Here is a 27,897-nt window from a genome sequence, read left to right as displayed (position 1 = left end):
AGTAAACTAGTGGGGGGGACTTTTTCAGGCTGAGGTGCACTTTCTGGACAATATTCTGAGGAACACATGCCAGAGGTGTGTGGAGCCAGAGGTAAAAGAAGGCGGAGCAATGGATGGAAATGTTACCATGGTGCAATGGGCTGCTTTCTTCACATTCATGCTCCCCCCCCCCCATTTGTCTTCAAATCTCTGGAGGGCTGCCACATGGAAGATGGAGCAAGCTTGCTTTCTGCAGTTCCAGAAGGCAGTTCCTTAAATGGTGGGTTCAAATTACCTTGTGGGGAGATTCTGACTTTCCGATGGTGAGAGATGTTTGGCAGTGGAGAGGGCTCCCTTGGAAGATGGTGGACTATCATTTGCTGGAGGTCTTTAAACAGAGGTTAGAGGGCAGCCTGCCATGGATTCTTTAGTTGTGATTCCTGCATTGCTGGGGGTTGGACTAGATGGACCTTGCAGGTCTCTTCCAGCTCTAATCTCATTTATTGTCATTTGAATCCATTGGTTGGTTGGCTGATTAATGGATTGGTTGGTTTGGGTTCTACTCGCTAGAGCAACAGAAACTAAGATGGGATATTATCTCTCCACTAGGGGTCAGGGGATTTAACAGTAGTGGCTAGAGCATGGGTAGGCAAACTAAGGCCTGGGGGCAGGATCCAGGCCAATCACCTTCTAAATCCAGCCCACGGACGGTCCAGGAATCAGCGTGTTTTTACATGAGTAGAATGTGTGCTTTTATTTAAAATGCACCTCTGAGTTATTTGTGGGGCATAGGATTTCATTCATTTCCCCCCAAAATATAGTCTGGCCCCCCACAAGGTCTGAGGGACAGTGGACCGGCCCCCTGCTGAAAAAGTTTGCTGACCCCTGGGCTAGTGTTTGACAAGCACCTGGAAGGCCAGGGTTCAAATCCCCACTAAGCCATGGAGCTCCCAGGGAGATTTTGGGATAGTCATCAACTCTCAGTCTAACCTAACACATGGAGTTGTTCTGAGGATAATATGGGGGGGCATATATACCACCTTGAGCTCCTTGAAGGGAGGAACATGATATATCAGTGCAATAAGAAATAAGAAGAAGAAATTTGGGGGATTCCTTGTCCTGAGTGCAAGCTGAACCGTCTGTCTCCTGAGGCCTTTTCTTCATGGATTAAATCATCCCTGCCTGGCTGACCCTTACTGCATACATGCCATGTATTATTCAAGGAGCGTAATTGCCCTAATAAAAGGGACATAAAGATTGCAGTACAAACACTCAGACACCCAGGAGTCAGGGAGATTTACTTCCCCAGGGGTTGCAGTTCTCGCACTGGACAAGGCTCTACTCTCCATCTATAAAATCAACCAGGAGAGGAGGTGCTGTCCTAGGATAGCTCAGTTGGTAGCGCATGAGACTTTTAATCTCAGCATCATGGGTTTGAGCCCCACATTGGGTGAAAGATTCCCGCATTGCAGAGGGTTGGACTAGAAGACCGCTGCAGCTCTTTCCAGCTCCATGATTCTAGGTCTCTGCTGTCACTAGGTGTGTCTACACCAGAAGCAGGGAACCTCCAGCTCACAGGTATCACTAGGCCCACCAGATCACCCAGCTTGGCCCACGAGGCCAGCACTGATAAGACATACCCACCTGCCCTGCACTTGAAAGATTAGGCCTCTTGGACCAAAGTCTCCGCTTCCATGAAGAAGGACTTGCAGCAAGAGTTAGATTGCACCTCACAGTGGCTGGCAAGAATGTGCTTGCTAGGAGTTGTTCGACTATCTCAGAAGTACACGTGAAAAGGATCTAGGCGTCTTAGTTGAGCACAAACTTGAGATGAGTCAACATTGTGATGCAGCAGCAAAAAAAGCTAATGCTATTCTAGACTGCGTCAACAGACGTGTAGTGTCCAGGTCAAGGGAAGCAATACTACCACTCCATTCTGCCTTGGCCAGACCACACCTGGAATACTGTGTCCAGTTCTGGGCACCACAATTTAAGAAGGATATTGACAAGCTGGAATGTGTGCAGAAGAGGGCAACCATATTGTTGCCCAGGACGGACCTGCTGGGAGCCTGAAGGGCCCTGCCCTGCTTCTCTCCACCTGGCTTGGGGTGGGGCCTGGCAGGCTCCATAAAGGACAGGGCAGGGAGGGCTCCGTTTTTGTTTTTTAAATTGCTTTTATTTTTTATCTATGTCATTTTAAATTGTGATTGATATTAATGTTTTAGATTTTATTATTTATGTGGAAATTGTTTTCCGTTTGGCTGTGTACTTTTTGATATGTTTTATTTATTGTTTATGACTTTTGTTATGTTGGTAAATGTAAATCTTGTCCTGTTGTAAGCTGCCTTGAGCATTGTTTTTTAACTATGGAAAGGCGGCATACAAATAAGATGATGATGATGATGATGATGATGATGATGATGATGATGATATTGACAAGGGGAAATGTATGCAGAAGAGGATGACCAAGTTGATCAAGGGTCTGGAAACCAAGCCTTATGAGGAACGGCCGAGGGAACTGGATATGCTTAGCCTGGAGAAATGGAGACTGAGAACTGATTGGATAAAGGTAAAGGTAAAGGGGCCCCTGACCATTAGGTCCAGTCGTGACCGACTCTGGGGTTGCGGCGCTCATCTCGCTTTATTGGCCGAGGGAGCCGGCAAACAGCTTCCGGGTTATGTGGCCAGCATGACTAAGCCGCTTCTGGCGAACCAGAGCAGCGCACAGAAACACCGTTTACCTTCCGCTGGAGCGGTACCTATTTATCTACTTGCACTTTGACATGCTTTCGAACTGCTAGGTTGGCAGGAGCCAGGACCGAGCTACGGGAGCTCACCCCGTCACAGGGATTCAAACCTTCTGATTGGCAAGTCCTAGGCTCAGTGGTTTAACCCACAGCGCCACCCGCGTCCCTTAAAATTGATAGGATAGCCATCTTCAAATATCTGAAGGGCTGTCCCATGGAAGAGGGAGCAAGCTTGTTTTCTGCTGTTCCAGAGGGTAGAACCGAACCCAATGAGATTCTGACTCAGCAGCAGGAAGAACTTTCTGACAGTGAGAGCTGTGCAGGAGTGGAACAGAACACCTAGGAAGGTGGTAGACTCTCCTTCATTGGAGGTGTTTAAACAGCAGTTAGAAGGCCATCTGTCTGGGATCCTGCAGCTAAAAAATGCATCCCTGCATTGCAGGGCCTTAGACTAGAGGTCCCTTGGGGGTCCCAAGCAGCTCTACAGTTGTATGATTCTATGGCATGGAGAGCCTAGAACCATGAACACACTGCAACATTTTGCCATAGAACTCACTGTTTACTTTCAGGAGTGCATGCAGGAGCCAGGCCCTGTGACCAGTAGGGCTTTGCAGGACTGGGGCCTTCCTAAGTTTGTTCTGGAGAGGCAAGGTGCGGCTGTGCAGGTGAGACTGCTTGGTAACTCACTGCACCTGGTGGCAAGAGCCGGGAAGGGATATAAGGTCAGCATTTCCCTTCGGGTCTTTGCCACAGCAACACGTTTCCTGCCTTGCTGCGTTTGGCTTCTTCCTTCCTGATCCTCGGACCTTGGCTTCCTGACTCCCTGCTTCAAGATCCTCGGACCCTTGACTTCGTGACTCCTTGCTTCTCAACCCTCGGACCCTTGACTTTGTGACTTCCTGCTTCCTGACCCTCAGACCCCTGGCTTCTGGACTCTCATTCCTGCTCCCACTCTGCCATCTTGCCCCCAGTCCCAACATCCTCAGTCCAGGAGTTTGATCACCCATAGACCGGCCATGAAAATTACTACCATTTCCCATACTTTATATATTTATATCCTCTGACCTGATGGGTAACAAGGAGAGAGCAGGTAATCTCAGGAAGCTCAGTCCCACCCACAGTGGTTCATGCTCAGCTTTTTGCTGCTCACCTTGAGCACAATGCTCTCTTCTGCCCGCCTGCCCCCCCCAAAGCCGGGTCATGTATTATAGTGATGCTTCCCCTCGCATCACGTCTCAGCCCTTCTCCAGACTTGGCATCAGTAATAGCCAGTGGATGGAGGTGTCTGCCAGCCTAGGCAGTAGTTCAGAAGGCAGGAGGACAGGTCTTGGCTTTGGGCAGCGTCCAACAGATTGCAGAGAAAGCTGCTGATGTTTCTCTCCTTTCCCCCCACACACTTCGCGCGCACACACACACACACTTTCCACGACTGCAGCCTGGCTGTTACCGACAGTTGTCAACCTGCCAAGGCTGAAGGAGCCACTACAAAAATTAATCAGGGAATGGAGAGACTCGGAGCTGGGAGTCGTTCCAGGCAGGCCAGGCAGGGGCTACTGAACTTCCCAGGGTTTGCTCATGATTGTAAATAATCTCTTCCCTTTGCCCACACAGTCAGTTCCAGTAAAAAAATTGGGGGGGGGAATAGGGATATGGGGTGAAGCACTGGGTGTTTTAGCCCCACCTCACCCCCACCCATCTTCCCCCCTCCACCTCTTCCCCCCTTTTCTTCCTAATGTCTCAACAAATGAAACTGATATGTAAGAATGATACATGGGGGGGGGGGAATACGAGAGAGAGACATTGCAGACACTTTTGTAAATCAAGAAAATATTTTTAAAAAGAATGTGGCCCTGAAACTGGAAAGAAGGGATCCTCACCCCACAGATATATTAGAACAGCAGCAGAGAAGCCCCTTTTAATTGCCTCCTGGCCCGCAGAGAAGGGAGCAGCAACCACTGCGAGTGAGGGGGAGACCATCCCCTCTGTTATTTCCCCGCTGTTATATATCTACATTCACGTTGTAACTTCCCGCTCTTGGATAATTAGCCAATATCTATATTTATATCAAAGCCACATGTGTTGTAGAGAACAGCCAACGTTCCTCTTTAGAGAATGCCTGGCAGGCTATAAATAGCCCCCATCTGTAATTATCTCCAGAACGATTTGTTATAATGGGGGGGGGGAGGGCTGGGAGAGCAAGGACATCAACAGGGGAAGGAAATTCAAGGCGGCTCATTCAAGTGGGAAGTTCAGCTCGGCATTTAAAAAGGAAAAAAATCCCTCATCTGGTCCTATCAGGGGCAACTGACTCAACTTGACACTGAAATAGTTGGGGTTTGCTTGGGGGGGGGGGAGGGAATCTGGCTTGACTGGCTACACGCCTCTGAGCATATCCAAAGTGCCCCACCCTCCCCGCTTCTTGTGAAAGTTCAGGACCTCAGATTGCAATGGCATTTTGTTGCCAGGTCAGGAGCAAAGCAGTCCCAGAGATTTCAGGGACCAAATCTGAGACCTGGGGTGGTAGTGGCCTGCAGTGCTGTCATGGGGTCAGGCCTTGGAGACGGAGGTTAATTGGGAGACTGGAGTGGAAGCGGGCAGCCACTGCCCCCCCCTCCCCACAAAGAGTGTCTATCCTATATTTTGAGACCAGCTCCTGCCAGGTTTTGAAGTTTGCAAGTTGCATGCAGAGTCTTCATAAAAATTGTTGTTATTATAATTATTTAAGACACTCTAGTCCACCTGGAAATTTAGGCCCTCCGCCAGCCACCTGGAGCAGGCCAGGCAAACCTGGGGACTTCAGATGAGACTTGGAGGTCAGGCATAAACTTCTGCCTGCTACATGCCGGATGAATGACTGGCGGTGGCTGTGGCCTTCGGACCCTGCTTATGGCTTCCTGGAGGTATTTAGAGTCAGAATTGAGGAGCTGGAAAGAACTCAAAGGGTCATCTAGTCCAATTTCCTACAACGCAGGAATCAAAGCTAATTTGGCTGAACTTTGCTTTTAAAAACTAACAAACAAACAGCAAGAGACGCTTTTAGCCTCCTAGAACCCATCAGTTCTTAACTCCACGGTGGAAAACTCCCGACCCTCCAACATTTCTCCAATAAAAATACAGTGGTACCTCGGGTTAAGTACTTAATTCACTCCAGAGGTCCGTTCTTAACCCGAAACTGTTCTTAACCCAAAGCACTACTTTAGATAATGGGGCCTCCCACGGCCGCCGCACAATTTCTGTTCTCATCCTGAGGCAAAGTTCTTAACCCGAGGTACTATTTCTGGGTTAGCGGAGTCTGTAACCTGAAGCGTCTGTAACCTGAGGTACCACTGTAGGGATGTCCTAAGGAAAAGTGGGACATTCAGGGATCAGAAACTGGGACAACTTCTATAAATCCGGGACCGTCCCTGGAAAATAGAGGCACTTACAGTGGGGGAGCTTCATGCTCTGGTACTGGGGGGGGGGCGGAGAGCAGGCAGGGACGGGGCTAGCGCATGTCCTGGGGCGTAGCGCCCAGCGGGGGGGGGCAGCCACAATGGCACCCTGCTGGGATTGTGCTGCCAGGGGCAGTGTGCTCCCCCCACATTCCTCTTCCTCTTCCACCAGTGGGTACTTAGAAGGTCTGCAAATACAATGCAGAAATTAACAGTCAGGGAAACTGTCAGGGAAATGGGGTAAACTGCCTTGTGACTGCAGCCGAAGAATAATTGGAAGAAGGCAACGGTGTATCTGATGAGCGCATGCCAGCAGACTCCATTTCTTTCACGTTGTGGGGGTGAGGAGAGCTGTCCCGGGGTTCATTTCCATGGTAATAACAGCATCCTGAGAAACCTCTCTGCCTTTCCCCACATAGCTACACAGAGCATTGTCTTTAACTGCCTGAGATTGCTATCTCTCCCTTTGATTTTATCAGCTCTTCTCATCGGGAAAAGGAAACAAAGAGGTAGGGGCAGGCCTCTCTGAATTTCCTATGCTAAATTATGCTAAAAGGAGCTGTTCCAAAAGGAGCCAAGGAGAGCATGGATAGAAAAGCAAACCGGATCAGACCAAAGGCCCATCCAGCACGGAGGGGGGGGAGGGGTGTCATTCCCCCCCCAGCAATGTGGGAGGGTGGGGCTTGCAAGCACATCTCAAAGGGATGCATCTGTTTCCAATGTCTGGCTTCCACAGGTAGACTGCTGCCAGGTATGGAGATTCCATTGTAGCTAAAGAAGAAGAAGACCTGACCTGTACCCTGTGATCATCCCCTGAGGTCCTTCTTTGTGTGCCTCCTCCATGGGAGTTCCAGAGGGTGGCAACACAAGGATGGGCCTTTTCAGCGATGGTTCCCTACTTGTGGAATGCTCTCCCCTGTTACATAACTTTAAGCACCACGCAGAAACATTTCGCTGTTTCATCATGCTTTTGGCTTTTAATTATATATGGTCTTTTTGTGTAGGCAGGGTGTTTTAATCTGGATTGGTTTTTTTTTAAAAAAATACATATATCCTTGAGATTGGTTTTTAATGCTGGTTTTAATGTATTTTTGTTTGTTTAAAGCATTGTAAGATGCTTTGAGCTGCCCATAACCAACTAACAAATTTGTTTGTTTGGTCCATTACATTTATACGCCACTTGATAGAAAAACAATCCAAACCTCAAAGCGGTTATTTACAAAAAGATGCAATAGAATGATCTCTAAGAAAAATTGAAAAGTTAAGATAGCAATAGGCTAAAAACAGATTAATAATAATAATAATAATAATAATAATTTATTGTTTATACCCCGCCCATCCGGCTGGGTGTCCCCAGCCACTCTGGGCGGCTGCCAACAGATTAAAAACAGAATAAAGCATCACACATTAAAAACTTCCCTAAACAGGGCTGCCTTCAGATATCTTCTAAAATTCAGATTGTTGTTTATTTCCTTGACATCTGATGAGAGGGCGTACCACAGGGTGGGTGCTACCACCGAGAAGGCCCTCTGCCTGGTTCCCTGTAACCTCACTTCTTTCGGTGAGGGAACTGCCAGAAGGACCTCAGTGTCCGGGTAGAACAATGGGGGTGGAGACGCTCCTTCAGGTATACTGGGCCGAGGCCGCTTAGGGCTTTAAAGGTCAGGACCAACACTTTGAACTGTGCTTGGAAAAGTACTAGGAGCCAGTGTAGGTCTTTCAAGACTGGTGTTATATGGTCTCAGCAGCCATTCCCAGTCACCAGTCTAGCTGCTGCATTCTGGATTAAGTGCAGTTTCCACATCACCTTCAAAGGTAGCCCCATGTAGAGCGTGTGCAGTAGTCCAAGAGGGAGATAACTAGAGCATGCACCACTCTGGTGAGACAGTCTGCAGGCAGAAAGGTTCTCAGCCGGCGTACCAGATGGAGCTGGTAGATAGCTGCCCTGGATCAGAGGTGAAGCAACCTGCTCTGGTACCCAGAACTCAGTACATGACAGCGGCACTCGTCCCAGGGGCGTGGCACGTGTCCCAGGAGGCATAGTGCATGCCCTGGGGGGGTGCCACCAATCAGGGGTCAGCATTTTGCCACACACACCCCTTTGGAATGGTACCCAGGACGGGCTGCCCCCTGCCCCCCTTGGAACACCCATGTCCTGGACACAGATTTGACTTGCGCCTCCATGGATAGCTGTGAGTGCAAAATGACTCCCAGGCTGCGAGATTAAAACTCACATCAACTTTCTAAACATCTAGGTAGGCTTGTCTAAACAGATATGTTTAGTTCATCTTGAATCCCGATTCTGTCTTCTGCGGCATTAGTTACCCCTCCCAGTTTGATGTCATCTGCAAATTGGATGACAAGGTACTCCAAATCTATGGTTGCCACGTGTCCTCTTTTTCCAGGACACGTCCTCTTTTTCATGAGTCATCACAGCAATCCATAGTTAAAAGCAGAAGTCGGCAAATGTGTCCTCTTTTTTGCTCTTCAAAATATGGCAACCCGACCCCACTCAGTGGTTTCATGTAGTGTTAAAAAGCATGCAGGATATAACCGAACCCTGAGGAAACTGCCCCCCCCCCCCATTGAAGGCGCCAACATCAACACTCAGAGCCTGATCATCAGCAATGGAAGGAAAGGTCGGATCTTGTGGAGACGAAATGCTGTGTATATAAGTAAGGAATATGATGAAACTAATGCACTCCCAGCAATTCACTGCCTCTGTAAACAAGATTTGTTTGCTCCGGATAATAACCGCCCAGTTCACCATTCCTGGGCTTGCACCACCTCCCTCCCTAGATCATGTAAACAAGCTTGTTTGAAATCCATTTCTGTGGTCTGCTATCAGCTAACGTTCTCCTCCTTTGCCTTGGGTGATTTTATCCCCCCCCTGCCCCGCCTTCCCAGTCATCTAGGGTGTTTTCAAAATAAAAATTAAAAAAGCTTAAGCTTTCGCCAGGGGTCTGTCTTATTTAATCTTGTAACACTCCCTGTACATTGCAGACATTATATAAATAATGAACAAGAAGAAGCAGTTACACAGTGGTGGAGGTTTTTTTATTTTGTATTTAAAAAAAAACTTGCAGGCAGAACGAGATTCGATAAATGGGAGGGGAGGTTAGAGGAAAGAATCGCTCCCCCAGTACACACACAGACCTCCACAACCCGTGCTGGAAGTCAAGAAATGAAAAATAGGTCAGGTGTTTTAATATGTGCATTAGTTCAGAATAAATCATGACCCTCCTTTTTATTTTTTATTTTTAAATGCAAGAGATGAGGAGAAATTCTGCACTCCCTGAGCTGATATACAAACTGAAATGCAGCGAACTTAAATGCTGTTATCCGAATTTTATGGTGCAGTTCTCCAAACAAAAGCATTCTTTAAAAAATGCATAACTATAGATAAAGATCTCCTCTACCTATAACTATTGCATTGTAATAGGGTGATTGCTTGCAAAAATTTTACAGATTAGGCAAATTTACATCCAATAATGTTCATATTAGAAGAAATGCACACAAATTTAATTCAGTCATATAAATATATATGACTGCACTAAAAATATATATCACAGCTAACGGCACAAACTGGGGAGGGGGAAAGACTCTACAAAAATGCTGTCCCTTAATCCAGGCCCTGACAAAGGAGCAAAATGAGCAGGCAATATCATGAAGTATATTGACAGTTCATGAAGTTATGCCAAGTTTCCTTTCTAAGTTGGGAATCACGGGGCATGTATTTGAAATGGCAGCCAGATATTCAGAGGCATAGTAAGGGCAGATGGCCAGTCAGTGGCGCCATTCTAACTGCCCATTGGCTTTTTGCCTGCAGCCTGACACAACAGAACATTCAGTCAGTTAGTAAGACTCATAGGGTAGGAGGAAATTAGAGATATGCGATGTTCTCCCAGAATTTAGGTCAGCCATGTGGTCCTGCTGCCTGCAGCAGAAACAACACAAAGAGTTTTGTGGTTTCTTAAGGACTAGCATATTTATTTGGTCATACTTCATAAATCAGAACCCACTTTTGCTTATTCTGCAAAGGGGTGAATCCAGGGCAACTTCTCCCAGGAGTAGCAGAAGGATAGATAGATAGATTAGATAGATGATTGATAGATAGATGATAGATAGATAGATTTATAGATAGATGATAGATAGATAGATAGATAGATAGATAGATAGATAGATAGATGATAGATAGATAGATGATAGATAGATAGATAGATAGATAGATAGATAGATAGATAGATAGAGATAGATAGATAGATAGATAGATAGATAGATAGATAGATAGATAGATAGATAGATAGATGATAGATAGATAGATAGATAGATGATAGATAGATAGATAGATGATAGATAGATAGATAGATAGATAGATAGATGATAGATAGATAGATAGATAGATAGATAGATAGATAGATAGATAGATAGATGATAGATAGATAGATAGATAGATATAGATAGATAGATGATAGATAGATAGATGATAGATAGATAGATAGATGATAGATAGATAGATAGATAGATAGATAGATAGAGATATAGATGATAGATAGATAGATAGATAGATAGATAGATAGATAGATAGATAGATTAGATATAGATAGATAGATAGATGATAGATAGATAGATAGATAGATAGATAGATAGATAGATAGATAGATGATAGATAGATAGATGATAGATAGATAGATAGATGATAGATAGATAGATAGATAGATAGATAGATAGATAGATAGATAGATAGATAGATATTGTGGACAGACATGTACCTATAAAAGATATGTTTAACATGCACGAATTGTTATAGGGAGGTTTGCATTTGCAGAATTCCTGTTTTGCCGAGAACTGTGGCAAGTGCAGACAGTGGCGTAGCGTGGGTTGTCAGCCCCCGGGGCAAGGCAAGTAATTTGCGCCCCCTAACCCGGTAGGGGCAGAGAGCTGCGAGTGCCAGCGCGCCCTCCCCCAGATGTTGCGCCCGGTGCGGCTGGGCCCCCCCTGCACCCCCCACGCTACGCCACTGAGTGCAGAAGGTGCTCATGCAGCTAAAGCTGTGAAAAGGAGAGCGGAGACTTTTGCTTCAATGTTATGTTAATTGATGACTCATCCCTGGTAGTCCAGGTCTCTCTCAGAAGCTGCCAGATTCTTACTTATCTGACTTAACTGAATCTCACCCTGGGACCAGAAAGAGAACTGTTCATGGACTACATTAACAAGTGAGAACTTAAAGAAAACCTAGCTGCTTTGCTAGTTGCTTAAGAGGAATGGGCTGATTTGTATTTACAACAGGTTTGTGTAACAAGTTTAAAGACAGTCTGCGGCAAAAGTTTGGAACTCGTTCTTGGCATGGAGACATGGAGAGTTTGTGGATTCATACTCGGCACTAGGCCCAGATCAGGGAATTCCACTCATGTGGCGCTGTGGGTTAAACCACAGAGCCTAGGACTTGCCGATCAGAAGTTTGGCAGTTTGAATCCCCGCGATGGGGTGAGCTCCTGTTGCTCGGTCCCTGCTCCTGCCAACCTAGCAGTTCGAAAGCACATCAAAGTAGATAAATAGGTTCTGCTCTGGCGGGAAGGTAAATGGCGTTTCTGTGCGCTGCTCTGGTTCGCCAGAGGCAGCTTAGTCATGCTGGCCACATGACCCGGAAGCTGTACGCCGGCTCCCTCGGCCAATAAAGTGAGATGAGCACCGCAACCTCAGAGTCGGTCACGACTAGACGTAATGGTCAGGTACGTGGCCCTCTGCGTTTAGTTGAACTCCAATTCCCACCCACCCCTGCCATGCTGATGGGAGCTGATGGAACTGCCTAGGGCTGGTGGAAGTTGGAGTCTGACAACATAGAGGGTGACTTGTTTCCCATACACCCGGCAGAGGCAGCTGCAGTACAGTAGAATATAGTAGGCTGCATATCGCAAGATGAGCATTGGAAGGCTATAGGCTGCCTTGCGAAGCGTTTCACCCAGTGGCTTGAAATGCACCCAGCCCGTTGTAAATCAGTCCTAAGTGCAAGACCTCAGAGAGGCCAGGGGACGCTGGTCCATTAGGGCAGATGGATTGATGCCTCATCAGCCTCAGTCTGCTCTCAGACGCCTGCTTGCCTTTTTATTTACAATATGTCCGGGGGGGGGGGAGGTGTAGCTCTGCTTGTCAGCTTCCTCTTGCTCAGGGCTCATCCTGATTGCTTTTTGCTCTGTGTTTCTAGGCACAGCCCCACACTTAAAAGTGCTGTGTTAGAGTCCCCCTCTTGCAAAAACCCACTCTTTACCACTGATTGGGAACAAACAGCAATCCATGGAAAACCCAAATTTCTGCTTGTTCTGATTCAGTATTAAAGAGCAGGTTTTCACCAGGAAAGTGCTTACCCGCCTCTAAAACATGGTGTTTGGACATGCACTTTAAAGCACCAACTTGAAAGTGAGGGATAAAAGGTGAGTGTGGATGAGCCCTCGCTTTCAGTATTGCCCTTGCAGAAGTTGGCAAGGATGAGGATGGAGGGAAAATGAGTCAGCTTTGCCTGTTTTTGGTTAAACCACAGAGCCTAGGACTTGCCGATCAGAAGGTTGGTGGTTCGAATCCCCATGACGGGGTGAGCTCCCGTTGCTCGGTCCCTGCTCCTGCCAACCTAGCAGTTCAAAAGCACATCAAAGTGCAAGTAGATCACTGGCAGGAAGGTAAACGGCGTTTCTGTGCGCTGCTCTGGTTCGCCAGAAGCAGCTTAGTCATGCTGGCCACGTGACCTGGAAGCTGTACGCCGGCTCCCTCGGCCAATAAAGTGAGATGAGTGCTGCAACCCCAGAGTCAGACACGACTGGACCTAATGATCAGGGGCCCCGTTACCTTTACCTTACCCCCTACTGTTGGGCTCCCTGCCTTCCATCCTACCAGTTCCAATGGGCAGCAGCTACCACTGGGCATAGGAGATCAGCCACACTCGGCGATGATGATCACTTCATGACCTTTGGCCAGGCAGGACCTTCTCTTAGCAGGACCTGCTACCCAGTTTCCCATTCATCCATCTGCCCAGCCCACCCTCACTGCCACAAGCCAGCAAACACCCTGTGCCCACTGAGCATGCTCAGCCCTCAATTGGGGGGTGTTTTGGTCAGGGAGGGGAATTCTCTCTTCGATCTTTTTTGTCTTACTGCAAACCTCAGCTTCTATTTCTGCAAACCAGACGCATCTGCCTTATGTATGGGTGGTGGTGTTTTGGCTACTTAAAGACCGGCACTGGGAGAATTGAGGATGTGATTAGTAAATATGATGGCAGTCATTTTTTCTAATAGGCAGCAGTAGTTTTTTTGGTTATTAAACAGTAAACGTTCTCGCCCTTCTGTCGATATCTCAAAAGGGCATCTTCAGTTGACGTTTTTGGAGACATGCAGATTTGTTTCAATGTAATTGCTTTGTCACTAAATCAATTGGTTAAAAGTCTAATTAAATCTGGGGGGGGCAGGGATGGACGGACCCAAATGCCCCATAGAAGATGCATTTGCTGCTGTGCTCTGCAGGATTTCCCTTGCTTTGAGGTTTTAAAAGGGAGAGGTTCGCCTATGGAATGGGTTTGCCTAACGGGAATAAATCTATGCTTTATATAATCTTCATTTTAATGGTCGTGATATCTAAGTGCATGTCTTCCCCCGGTGCCAATAAAAAATGATTTACAAATTCTCTGTACCTTGGTTGGCTTCTAAACAGCAAGATCATGCTACGGATGCGTGTTAAGACGAAGAAAAATGAGCATAATATGGCCTATCAGGTGGTTTCTCTTTTTACTCGTGACTGCAGAATTGGGAGGAGAGAAACAGATAGATGGGGAGGCAGAGATGAGGGATGGATTCTCATAAACACATAACCCAAAGGTTAATCTAAAGCAAGGGTGGAAAACTCTGAGGGCCACAGTCCCTTCTGGGTAGCCTTCCAGGGGCCACATGCCAGACTGGAGGACAGGGCCAAAGGCAAAACTGGACAAAGTAATGGATGCCAATTTTTACCTCTAAAGGGACCCCTGACCGTTAGGTCCAGTCGCGGACGACTCTGGGGTTGCGGTGCTCATCTCGCTTTATTGGCCGAGGGAGCCGGTGTACAGCTTCCGGGTCATGTGGCCAGCATGACTAAGCTGCTTCTGGCTAACCAGAGCAGCGCAAGGAAATGCCATTTACCTTCCCGCCGTTTACCTATTTATCTACTTGCACTTTGACGTGCTTTCTTTTCTTTTCTTTTAAATAAATTTTTATTCATTTTCCAAACATGTAATAAAAAACAGACAAGACACAAAACAAAAACATACAAACACTTAAACATGTATAAATTCATAATCTTATTTTCATGCACCTTCTTTCCCCTGACTTCCCCATGCCTCCCTTTCGCTGCATCCTTGTTTTACATTTCTTTAGCAACTCCTCCAGTCAATTAACTATTTAATTCCCTTTCATTAAATTTTCTTTAACTTATTAGTTACAGCTGTAATTCTCTATTTCTTGTTCCTTGACATCTTAACACTCCTCAACTTTACAACAATTTTTGAGATATATTTTAAATTTCTTCCAATCCTCTTCCACTGTCTCTTTCCCCTGGTCACGGATTCTGCCGGTCATCTCTGCCAGTCCCATAAAGTCGATCACCTTTGTCTGCCATTCTTCCAGAGTAGGTAGTTCTTGCGTCTTCCAATACTTTGCCAAAAGAATTCTTGCTGCTGTGGTAGCATACATAAAAAAGTCCTATCCTTCTTCAACACCAATTGGCCCACCATGCCCAGGAGAAAAGCCTCAGGTTTCTTAGGAAAGGTCCACTTAAGGACTTTCTTAATTTCATTATAGATCATTTCCCAAAAGGCTTTAATCCTTGGGCAGGTCCACCAAAGGTGGTAAAAGGTACCTTCAGTCTCATTACATTTCCAACATTTGTTATTGGGCAGATGATAAATTTTTGCAAGCTTGACTGGGGTCATGTACCACCTGTAGATCATTTTCATTATGTTTTCTTTTAAGGCATTACATGCCGTAAATTTAACACCAGTGGTCCATAACTGTTCCCAGTCCGCAAACATAATGTCATGACCGATGTCTTGTGCCCATTTAATCATAGCTGATTTCACCGTTTCATCCTGTGTATTCCATTTCAACAGCAAGTTATACATTTTTGACAGATTCTTAGTATTGGATTCTAACAATTCTGTTTCTAACTTTGACCTCTCCTTCTGAAATCCTATTTTCCTGTCCTGTTTAAATGTCTCATTTATCTGATGGTAATGCAGTCAATCTCGTACTTTGGACTTTAATTTCTCATAACTCTGTAGTTTAACCTTTTCACCATCATATTCTAAAATTTCACAATATTTGGGCCATTTAGACTCCATGTTAAGTTTTTTCACCTCCTTAGCTTCCATTGGTGACAACCACCTGGGGGTTTTACTTTCCAATAAATCTTTATACCGCATCCAAACGTTGTATAATGCTTTCCTAACAATATGATTTTTAAAACCCTTATAGACTTTTGCCTTGTCGTACCATAAATATGCATGCCAACCGAAGTTATTATCATACCCTTCTAAATCCAAAATGTCTGTGTTTTCAAGAAGTATCCAGTGTTTCAACCAGCAAAAAGCTGCCGATTCATAGTAGAGTCTTAAGTCTGACGTGCTTTCGAACTGCTAGGTTGGCAGGAGCAGAGACTGAGCAACGGGGATTCGAACTGCGGACCTTCTGATTGGCAAGTCCTAGGCTCTGTGGTTTAACTCACAGCACCACCCACGTCCCTTACCTCTCTTCTTTACGGTTTTATAAAAAAATGGGGGGAAAGGAGATGTGGCAAGGACAACATATGTTTGTACAGTGTTCTATACTTACTAAGTTTGGGAAGAAAGTGCTGAACTGTATAACTATGACTGCAGAAAAAGTTACATCTTTCAGCAGAGAACATTCTTTTGAACTGTATACCTATTGCATTGAAATTAGCAACAGGGCAACGAAAATGCATTCTATGCATCCAAATGGTGGCCAAGAGACTGATACTGATGAATTTGAAGAATAAAGATATGATACCCTTTAATCAATGGATCAACAGCATGACAACACTCACAACTTATGAATGAGCTGCCTACAGACGGAGACATTGTTTGGATAAATATGACAACGTTCAGAATGAGTTTATACAGAATGTAGTAGGCTATTAATATCTACATATGTATTGCGATCATAACACCATATCAATTTACTGTATTTACTCGAGTCTAATGCGCCATCAAATCTAATGTGCACCTCAATTTCCAGAACCTTGAAGCAAACAAACAAAGCATTTGCTGGTGAATGTAAATGTGCCATCAAATCTAATGCGCACCTTAGTTTTCGCAACGTAATTTGGCCAAAAAAGGTGAGCATTAGATTTGAGTATAAAAGAATGTGTGGGAGTATATTACATTGTATTTTGTGTTTCTCTTTGTGTATGTATATACGAGAGTGTGTGTATTTTCACTTTTTGAAACAACGCGAGAACCAAAACTCAGCCCTCTTTTGAAATTTCCCCTTAACTGAATGTGATTCTCCAGCCAAACAGTGTTCACAAACTGTATGTATTAGGGGAAAGTGTACATGGCCAGCGTGGCATAGCGGTTAGAGTGTTGGACTGGGAGATCAGGGTTCAAGTCCCTGTACAGCCATGAAGCTCGCCAGATAAACATGGGCCAGTCAGCTTAAACAATAAGTTGCACTACAGTGGTACCTTGGTTCTCAAACTTAATCCGTTCCGTAAGTCCGTTCCAAATCAAAAGCGTTCCAAAACCAAGGTGTGCTTTCCCATAGAAAGTAATGCAACATGGATTAATCCGTTCCAGACTTTTAAAAACAACCCCGAAAACAGCAATTTAACATGAATTTTACTCATTAATGAGACCATTGATCTGTAAATTGAAAGCAATAAACAATGTACAGCAGTCACACAGTCAATCACTCAGTAGCTGAACTGGGTTCCACACAGTCAGTCACAAAAACAAAACAAAAAGAGCCTCAAAAATAAAAACGCCCCCCCAAAAAGGAAAAACAGACAGACCTCAGTGTAACACTCAAAACAGAAGTGTGGCACTCAAAACGGAGCACGTTTGGCTTCTGAAAAAAGTTCACAAACCGGAACACTTTGGATTTGCAGTGTTTGGGTTCCAAGTTGTTTGAGTACCAAGGCGTTTGAGAACCAAGGTACTACTGTACAAAAGATCACTTCCAACAGTGTGAAGAGGTCAGAAAAGAGGAATCATGGGCCAATTCGGGGCTCCCTGAAAAATCCCACTTGGCCCTTTCAACAGGTAACTGACGGAGCCCATACTGCATAGGGAGGACACTGCAAAGGAGTAAGGGACACAAGTTGTTGTTGTTGTTGTTGGCCAATTTGCTCACCCACACTACCCCCAAACTCCACCCAAAGCAAAACCAAAGGAGTGCTCCTTTGGGGGAAACAGGGTATGTGGCAGATTGCCTGCCCTTCCTCCTGCCCCAAGAGTGGGAACAGCACTGTTGCAGAAGCTCCAGACTGGTGGGGTTTTTTTTGTTTTCGCAGAGGGGTGTATTCTGCCATATATCATTGACACAATAATGGTGCATTTGTGAAGGATTTATTTTGGACAATGGCCACATGGGCGGCCCAAGGATCTCTCCAGCACTCAGACAGGCCCTGCCTGGCATATTCACACCCAGCCTGCTCCTAGACTTGTCTTTTCCCCCCTTCCTTTCTTAACTCGGCGCATTAAGCAGCCCTTATCAAAGATTTACGACCCTCTTCAGAAGAGCTTTGCCTCGCTGTTATTAACGGAGGAGCCCGCGTCCTCCAAGGAACGTCGAGACTCCCATCTGCAACGCGCCCGACATCTGCAGATGCCATTGTCAGGCAGATGCACCGCCAAGATGGGCAGGGTGCCCGACGGCTGAGCTGGCGCAGAGAGACTTTCTGCTGAGTCACAGGGCAGCCTGCTTGCTGGCATTGCAGCACAGCCCTGGGAGGATCAAAGGTCTCTGGGCATGCACAGAGTGTTTTTGCATGCCACCAAGCAAACACGGTCCTTCCCAGTCTTACACATCCACGTCCTGAGTAATATAACAATAATAATAATTTATTATTTATACCCCGCCCACTCTGGGCAGCTTCCAACAAAACACTAAAATACAATAACCTATTAAACATTAAAAGCTTCCCTAAACAGGGCTGCCTTCAGATGTATTCTAAGTGTTTTGTAGTTATTTTTCTCTTTGACATCTGATGGGGGGGCGTTCCACAGGGTGGGTGCCACTACTGAGGCGGCCCTCTGCCTGGTTCCCTGTAACTTGGCTTCTCACAGCGGGGGAACTGCCAGAGGGCCCTCGGCACTGGACCTCAGTGTCCAGGCAGAAGGTGGAGGTGGCAAAGGAACTGTAATCCTAGACCTGCCCATCACTCTATTCTAAGCTCAGCCTTATGTTTCCTTGTCCTGCTGCAGTGAGAAGATAGACTTGCCAAGGGAGGAGGATGTGAATGGTGTCTTGCCCAAGGGCTCGCCAAAATCTCAAGCCAACACCAACTAGATGAACCTACAGATTGATGGATCAGTCTTATTTCTGTTCCCTGTTTATTGTTTATTCATAAGTGCTTATGAAGAAGAGCTGTAGCCCACTGGTAGAGCGTCTGCTTTGCGTGCTCTGCCCTGGCATCTCCAAGAAGGGCTGAGAGAGACCTTTACTTGAGATCCTGGAGAGCTGCTGCCAGTCTGTGTTGGCAATACTGAGCAAGGTGGACCTGGTGGGCTGACTCCATATAAGGCAGCTGCCTACTTCCCCAAGGCTGGTTTCCATATCATTCTGTGAATTTCTTATTTTAAAGCCACATGAAAACTCACATTTCTGGTATATGCTCTTCCCTAATATGTCCTTTTTCACACTGTGTTTTATCCCACAATGCAGACCATTCTGCAAATTATTTTTTGAAACCACCCAAAATCTCACATTTTTAGTGTGCCGTGTAGCTAAGTGCATGTTTCTGCATGCATCCTGTCACAAAACTTTCTAATGTCTTTTTTGGCTGAGAACTGTATTGCAAAAATTAGATAAAAGCAAAAACTGGTGGATAACTGCGTTTTGACCCACAGATTACCCAGGGAAGCACAAATTGCATCAATTCACTTAAAAATGAGGAACAAACTAGATTCCTGCCCATTCCTAGGTGCGCCTTTGGCCATAACCCCGCAGGGCTTTTCTGATGTGGAACTTCCTCATTTTTGTTTATGAAGAGCCACAGTGGCCTCCATTTTCCACCCCACCCCACTTCAAGGTGTTTTTGTCCCCAACCCCTCCCACTTTCGGAGGCCTCCTACCCCTTGTTTCAAAGTCCAGGGGGAAAGCAAAGGGGCCCTGTCAGCAGTGCATTGTGGGAATATCCTTGGGAGATCCTCACTTCCCCTCCAGTGCTCCCCCCCTCCTCCCTCACACATACAATGCAGCTGCCAGGAATGATTTATTCTGTTTCAGTTCATTCACACACAAGGAAGCTGTTCTCTTCAGACGCTAAGGAGGGAAAGAGATACAACTGTTTGAATATTTACACTCCCGGCGCTGAAATGTACTCGGCGGTATTAATAAGTGAAGGGGAACGCTGTCGAGATTCCGTTTGAATAGAACTTCCTCTGACAGTCGAGGGGAGAGGGAGGCAGTGTTGGCAGGGAGTGGGAGGGAAGGACAAAACCCAGGTGCTGTTTTTTTTCATATTCACCACGGGCTCTTAATTTTCCTCCTTTCTAACCCACCCACCCCCACCCCCGATTCACTCAGATTCCAGAAGAGGTTGTTCCATTAGGGTGTATAAGGGCATAAGAATATCCTGCTGGTTGAGGTCAGTGGCCCATCTAGGCCAGCATTGTTTTGTCCCACAGCAGATGCCTGTGGGAAACCCGCAGGCAGGATTCGAGCACATGAGACCTCTCCCCTCCTGTGGCTTCCAGCAACTGGTATTCAGAAGCATGGCTGCCTCTGATCGTGGAGGCAGATCCATAGCCATCATGGCTAGTAGCCATCGCTCGCCCTCTCTTCTGTGAATTTGTCTAATACTCTTTTAAAGTCATTGGCGCTGATGGCCATCACTGCCTTCTGTGGAACGACTTCCATAGTTTATCTATAAGCTGCATAAATAAGCTTTTCTACCCTGGGACATGGGTGGCGCTGTGGGTTAAACCACAGAGCCTAGGGCTTGCCGATCAGAAGGTCGGCAGTTCAAATCCCCGCGACAGGGTGAGCTCCCATTGCTCGGTCCCTGCTCCTGCCAACCTAGCAGTTCAAAAGCATATCAAAGTGCAAGTAGATAAATAGGTACCACTCAGACGGGAAGGTAAACGGCATTTCCGTGTGCTGCTCTGGTTTGCCAGAAGCGGCTTGGTCATGCTGGCCACATGACCCGGAAGCTGTATGCTGGCTCCCTTGGCCAGTAAAGCGAGAAGAGTGCCACAACCCGAGTCGTCCACGACTGGACCTAATGGTCAGGGTTCCCTTTACCTTCACCCTGAGACTACAGAATGGACCTCTTTGCCACAGCTATTCCTACATTAGGTGATTCACCAGAGAGTGATAGAAATGCCTCTGTAAGTATTGTTGCATGCCACCCCAATCTCCGAGTGGTGCAAGAGTCCAGGTGTTCCAGGCGTTTACCCAGGGTTTGTGTCTCCTTTTGGAGTGAGGCACAGCAGTGACTGCGGTGTCTTTATGATATATGGTTAGTTAGCACATATAAAGGTAAAGGTGAAGGACCCCTGAATGGTTACGTCCAGTCAAAAGCGACTATGGGGTTGCAGCACTCATCTCGCTTTCAGGCAGAGGGAGCTGGCGTTTGTCCACAGACAGCTTTCCAGGTCGTGTGGCCAGCAAGACAAAACCACTTCTAGTGCAACGGGACACCATGACGGAAACCAGAGCACACAGAAACACTGTTTATCTTCTCACCTGAGTGGTACCTATTAATCTACTTGCACTTTTGGCATGCTTTTGAACTGCTAGGTTGGCAGGAGCTGGGATAGAGCAATGGGAGCTCACCCCGTCGCGGGGATTCGAACCGCCGTCCTTCTGATCAGCAAGCCCAAGAGGCTCGGTGGTTTAGACCACAGCACCACCCACATATCTACAACCTGAGCCTACGATGGAGGGGTTTGCAGCATTAGCACTCCCAAAGAGTCTTGTTTCTTCCATAGGCACAGCCTTGGTTTCCAGAAGAGGAGTAAAAAATGTACGATATCCACCCTGAGAGGTCTTTGATCCAGTAGACCTCGTAGACCAGCCTCCACTGTTGGGACTGCAGATCACAAATTCAATAAATAATAATATTCCATATCAGTTGAGCTGCCAGAGCTTTCCACTGTTGTTATTAAAGGTTGCACTGTGTATTTTTTTTAAAAAAATGAATCCCATGTGTTTTTGTATAAATGTGTGCTTATTATAATGCATGTTTTTTGTTTTGTTTGTTTACCTTTGCTCATGCCCTTAAATATGTTACACATCGCTTGGAGACCTTTTTGTGTAACAAATGTCTAGCATGTCTGGGAAGTCCAATAAATAATAATAACAATAAAGCTATTTCAAAGGGTCCTGCGGTGGGGGGGGGGCTGTAGCTCAGGGCTGGGGAACCTGTACTTCCAGGTGTTGCTTGACTGCAATTCCCATCAGTCACATGAGTTGGGGATGATGGGAGTTGTAGTCCAATGTCTGGAGGGGGCACCAGGTCCCCCAGCCCTACTCTGGGTGGTAATGCGCATCGCTTTGCCAGCTTCAAAATGTGGTAAGCCAGCCTTTCAAGGCTGGAGTCATTCTGCTGAAGGAGGGCCCTGGACCTCTGCCCCAAAAGTCCTGCCCTAACAGCATCACACAATTGTACAGTTGGAAGGGTCCTCTAAGGCTCACCTAGTCCAACCCCTTGCAAAGGAAGAGGGAACACAGAAAGCACCGGCCAGATGGTCATGGTTCTCAGTGACTGCTTGAGTATCTTTCTTCTTTTTGTCAGGATGTGTCACGTTCTAGTCTACAGGCGATCGAAGTCCCGGCTGAGGATGTCGGGACCGGGGCCAAGATGGCAGGGTGGGAGCAGGAACGAGAGTCCAGAAGCCAGAGGTCCAAGGGTCGAGAAGCAGGGAGTTAAGAAGCCCAAGGCAGGAAGTGTGTTGCTGTGGCAAAAAGCCAAAGGGAAATGCTGACCTTATATCCCTTCCCTGCTCTTGCCACCAGGTGCAGTGAGTTACCAAGCAGCCTCACCTGTGCAGCCACGCCTTGCCTCTCCAGAACAAACTTAGGAAGGCCCAAGTCCTGCAAAGCCCTACTGGTCACAGGGCCTGGCTCCTGCATGCACTCCTGACAGTGTAATTGGCTAACCTTTGAATAGATAGAGGGAGTGTGTGTCAGGGTCTGAAGATGAGGACTGGGGAATGCATTCTATGGCAGACCAGCTTCTTTCCAATGGAGAGCTGGAGGTGGAAGAGTCCCCCCCCCCCTTATCCACAAAGTGTTCAGAAGCAGAGAGAAAGAGACAGAAACTGAACAGCTTAGGAAAGAATTACGCGATAATGGCAAGGAAGCAAGAAGGGAGGGGGCAGCTAGTCAAGACGTCATTTGAGAGTGTGGGGGACCCCCCCCCCTCACCACGGACTAGGAGGTCCTAGCTATAAGAGATCAAAGGAGGCAGAAGGGGGAGGAACTTCCCATTGGCGCCGTAACTGCTGCAGAAGTCAGAAGGAGGATTTAGAGTAGCCAACTGCCCTCCTTGTGGAAGGCTGTATATTTGTGCTTGCAACATGAGGACTATAAATCTATCAAGTGCTCGTTAATTCTTATCTGCAAAATTACCAAAGGGAGAGGAGGACTCTCCATGCCTGGAAGAGAGAGAGATTTGTTGAAAGCAGTAGCAGGGAGCTTTGGGTCAGAGGGCCAAATGCAGGCCTCCAGGCTGCTCAATCCGGCCCTCAGGATTCACCCCATACCACCTCCTCTCTCTGCAGCCCTCACTGGCTATTGTTTTGCAATGAAGTGTTTTTACCTGGCTGGAATGTGTCCTTGAACTCTGATAATGCCTCTTGCTTGTCTGAACAGAGGACACGGAGAGTTGCGTGAGTGTGTACAAACTAGCCTACCGTAGAAAGGGAACATTTACATCCATTGCCCTGCCCAGTTTTACCTCCAACCCTGTCCATCATAAGAAAAGACTAGAGGCTTGCAGGATCTGGCCAACAGCCTTCTGGTCCAGCATACTGGTCAACCAGAATGGCCTGAGTGCATCACTGGCATGCAGCATTTGAAATCTTTCACAGAAGGGAATGTGGTCCCCTTCTCCTCCTTTAAGGTTTCTCCTCCTGATTCCAAGAAAACCACACCTCATCTTGGAAGGGTAGCAAGAGTAGGTGACGGAGATAGCACAATTCACCCAGTGATCTTCCAGGCTGAGTAGGGATTTGATGCTGGGGTCCGTTGGTCCTGCTTTGACACTCAAACCGACTTGTTTGCAAGGTGCAAACACGGGAGAAAATGTGCATGGAAAACTGCAGCCTGGATTTGCATCGTAGAAGGAGCTGGAGTCAGATTTGCAGGGTGCTTACATGTCATGGACTGGCTGGGAGGAAGAAGGCTCAGAGGAAGAAGGCTCAGAGCCAGGGGAGTGGTGGTGGGACAATGACGTGTGGTCAGAGGGAGAAGAGGGAGCCTGCTGGAAGGAGGAGGTGTCAGAAGCTGTAGTGGCAACAGGGTTTAGTGAGCAGGGAGAGTCTGTGGCAAAGAGAAGTCCAGAAGCAGTAGCAGAAGAGGAGAGAGGTCAAGAGGCTGAGATGAATCAGGCTGGTGAAGAAGCCAGGAGATCTCCCCATCCTGCTATGACTAGCCCCCCTCTCCCCTGGTTTCCCAGAACCCAAAGAGGTATGAAGAGGGAGGAGCGGAGACAGGTGTGCCGGCAGAGTCTCAGATTGCTTAGGAAGGACCCAGGAGAGGAGGAGACATAGGCAGTTGTGGGAAGGAACTCATGGTCTCCTGTATGCTTCCTTTTGAGTTCCTTACATCTGCTTGGCCTGTACCAAAATTGCCGGTGGGGGACCTGTTTTATCCTGCGAAGGACTGTGGGTGGTCGAGACTCCCTACCTGAAACCCTGGAGATCTGCTGCCACTCATTGCAGACACCACAGAGCTAGACAGGCCCCATGGTTTAACTTGGCCTGACTTAGTATGCAACTTGTTGTTGTTCCACCGCACAGAGAACTGCCTAAAGGCACATTGGGAATTTCAGCAAGAGCCAATCTCCATCCGTCCCCGAGCCATTTTGCATAAAAGAACATCAAGGGCTGTAATAATATTTTTAGATGCGCAGTACATTTGTTTAATTATTCTACACCAACTGTTGATAGGATTTGCATAGTGCTTAAAATAACCCCAAATCACTGATTCTAATCTACACCGTCTCTGCTCGCCGGATGAATGAGCTACAGTCTTGCTCAGATCTGCTCTCCAGACCTTCAATATCTAGGAACTCCAGTTTCGCACACAATAGCTTGCAAAGAAGATGAGGCCTTGCATTCCAGCTTGGTCACGTTTCGGGATGCTTATTTGAATTTGCTTGCAGAGTGGCTGCTGTCGTGCAAAATGCTCGCTTTCACTCAGCAGACAGACCGCTTGGAAATCCTTACTCAAATGGCACCGTGTATAAGCACTCTGGCAGACCACGTTTTGGAACGTTTATCTCAATTAGCTAATGGAGGAGTTGTAAAACATGCAGAGCACGTTCTCGGCCACCGAGCCACAGCCCTTCATTTGAATGATCAACTAGTTCAAGGCAGCACAGGTTTATTCAATAGGAAGTCCCACTGGGTTCAGTGCTGGGTGTGGCAAATCTGGCAACATTGGGTTTCTCTTGGTTTCTCACTTTTCCAGTCTTAAATTCAGTCCTCTGCATCTCTACAGCAGGTTGAGGTCTTTGTGAAAATTCACGAGCATCTTAGTACAAATTTCTCCTAATGTACACCTTTTTGCAAAGCAATTTTGGTATGTCACTTTCGCTCATATATGCATTTTTTCTGCACATTTTTACCCTGCTATGTGCATTTTTGGTATACATTACAGTGGTACCTGTAACCGCTTCAGGTTACATATGCTTCAGGTTACAGACTCCGCTAACCCAGAAATAGTACTTCAGGTTAAGAACTTTCTTCAGGATGAGAACAGAAATCGTGTGGCAGCAGTGGGAGGCCCCATTAGCTAAACTGGTACCCCAGGTTAAGAACACTTTCAGGTTAAGAACGGACCTCCGGAATGAATTAAGTACTTAACCCGAGGTACCACTGTACTTGGCTGGATAATTGCATTGTGAAAGTTCAGAGAAGTGTGAATCTCAAAGGATGGCTGTGTTTTGGTTTGCATGTTGCTTCAGGAAGTGCCAAATTAGGCAGGTTCACCTTTAAATGTGAACTGAGTCAAATTTCTCCTCCATCTGTAGTTCAGTAGGACTTTTTTGCAGGTATAGCTGCTCAGGGTGTTTGAGGCAACCTAGTCAGATGGGCAGGGTGCAAGTAATAAATTATTTACGGCCTAGGATCCTCGTACCTACAGGATCGCCTCTCCTGGTATGTCCCACAGAGGAACTTCAAACAAAAGCATCCTGAAGGTCCCAGGCCACAGAGAGGCTAGGCTGGCCTCAACTAGAGCCAGGGCTTTTTCGGCTGTGGCTCCAATCTGATAGAATGCTCTTTCACAAGAGACTAGGGCCCTGCGGGACTTGACATCTTTCCGCAGGGCCTGCAAGACAGAGCTGTTCCACCAGGCCTTTGGTCAGGGCACAGCCTGACTCCCTCCTTTGGCAACCTTCACAGAACTTTAGCCCAATGGTTGCCATCAATTTTTATTTGAATTAATTTTATAATGAAATGATTTTAGAATGTTGTACTATTTTATTGTTGTTAGCCGCCTTGAGCCCGGCTTCGGCTGGGGAGGGTGGGATATAAATAAAAATTATTATTATTATTATTATTATTATTATTATTATTATTATTATTATTAGGTCCCAGGCTTAGGCTGCAATCCTGCACTCAGCTGCTGGGGAGTAAATCTTATTGTGCACAATTGGACTGACTTCCCAAGTAAGTATGCATCTTGGACCTGAGGGTTTCTCTCATTTGATTTTGGCTGCCATCAAATATGAAAATGTGGTGCAATGGTAAGAGAGCTGGAGAGAGCAGGGTTCGAATCCCCACTCAGCCATGAAGCTCACTGGGTGACCTTGAGGGGCAGCCACTGTCTCTCAGCCCAGCCTCCCTCACAGGGTTGTTGTGAGGAAAAATTGAGGAGGGGAAAGGAGAGTATATAAATGTAATAAATAAACATTTAAACCACAATCACACCATGTTAAACAGCTGAGGCTCCCCCCCCCCCCCCGAGAATCCTTGGGGACTGTAGTTCATTAAAAGTGCTGAAAGTTGTTAGCAAATGCCTAAATTCCCAGAATTTCCCAGGAAGAATTGATTGTTAAATCAATCCTGGGTGAGAGATAGGAGAAGATACCTCTTCTACAACAACACCTTCTGAAATACTTTAGAACTGCTTTTTTGGACTACAACTCCCATCATCACTTGCTAGCAGCAACAGGGGTCAGGGATGATGGGAATTGTAGTCCAAAAACATCTGGAGACCAAAGTTTGGGAAACCCTACTTAAAAAGTAACATCCAACAATAAAATGTGCTCCTTTTATTCTTTGGAGCAATTGGGTTCTCTCCTATGCAGATTTAATTGACTAACTCATTCATTAGCTTCAACCAGAGCCAGGGCCTTTTCAACTCTGGCTCCGGCCTGGTGGAACGCTCTGTCTCATGAGACCAGGGCCCTGCAGGATCTGATTTCTTTCCGCAGGGCCTGTAAGACAAAGTTGTCCCGCCTGGCCTTTGGCTTGGAGCCAATTTGATTCCCTCACCCTCTTTCTTTTTTCTTTTCCTTCTCCTCCTGCGATGAGGCTACATTTTAATATTTTAATGTTTCAATATTTTAATGTTGTATTTTTAAGTTGTAATCATTCAACTTGTTTTTATTATTGCTTGTTAGCCGCCCTGAGCCTGGCCTTGGCTGGGGAGGGCGGGGAATAAATAAAAATTATTATTATTATTATTATTATTATTATTATTATTATTATTAAGGGACGAAAATTCTTGCTGTTCTCATTAATCTGGTGACAGTGTGAATATCAATGTACATATTTGTATGAACTGCATATTTGTCTTAAAGCTACCTCCATTGTTCTTCCTTGTCAGGGACTGTGCGGAGGAGGGAGGCACAGATGAGGAATGGTGCGAGCCTCCCCCTCCCCCTGCTCCGGATCCTGAATCTTCCCAGGAGCAGGAGGACAGTATAGATTTGGAACAGTGGTTTGCAGAGGGACATAGTTCAGAAGACAGAAGTTGGGAAGAACTGGGTGGTGAACAGCTAGGAGAAGAAGAACTGGGAGAGTGAGAGTTAACATACCGGTAATCTCTTTCACTGGAAATCCTCCACCGGCTCAGCCCAAGGTCACGAAGAGAAGATAAGGTGGCAGCACAGAAAGCACAGTGGTTGTGAGATCAGGTTGCAAGACACAGAAGTGACATGGGTGACTAGGGGTGAAGTGGGTGAAAACCTTAATTGGGAGCACCTCCATTCCCAGGAATGGATTCTTTGTTCTCTCGCTGTGATCATGAAAATCTCTCGCTGGTAAGAGACTCCTTTCACTTTGTTCTGCTTATCTACTGCCGGGG

At 46.5% G+C, this 27,897-nt stretch overlaps 1 long non-coding RNA gene across 1 annotated transcript; it reads left to right on the top strand.

Moving 5' to 3' along the window:
- Window positions 1-40: 40 nt before the first annotated feature.
- On the top strand, window positions 41-27,857 carry LOC309358812. Its single transcript, XR_014163629.1, has 2 exons — window positions 41-259; window positions 27,418-27,857. It is a non-coding gene; the product is annotated as an uncharacterized lncRNA (long non-coding RNA).
- Window positions 27,858-27,897: the final 40 nt, after the last annotated feature.

Source organism: Podarcis melisellensis (genome assembly GCF_964234715.1).
Source record: "Podarcis melisellensis genome assembly, chromosome: 16".
In the NCBI taxonomy this organism is placed as follows: Eukaryota; Metazoa; Chordata; class Lepidosauria; order Squamata; family Lacertidae; genus Podarcis; species Podarcis melisellensis.
The sequence above is the reverse complement of the archived record's forward strand: the minus strand, read 5'-3'. Positions and strand labels throughout refer to the sequence as shown.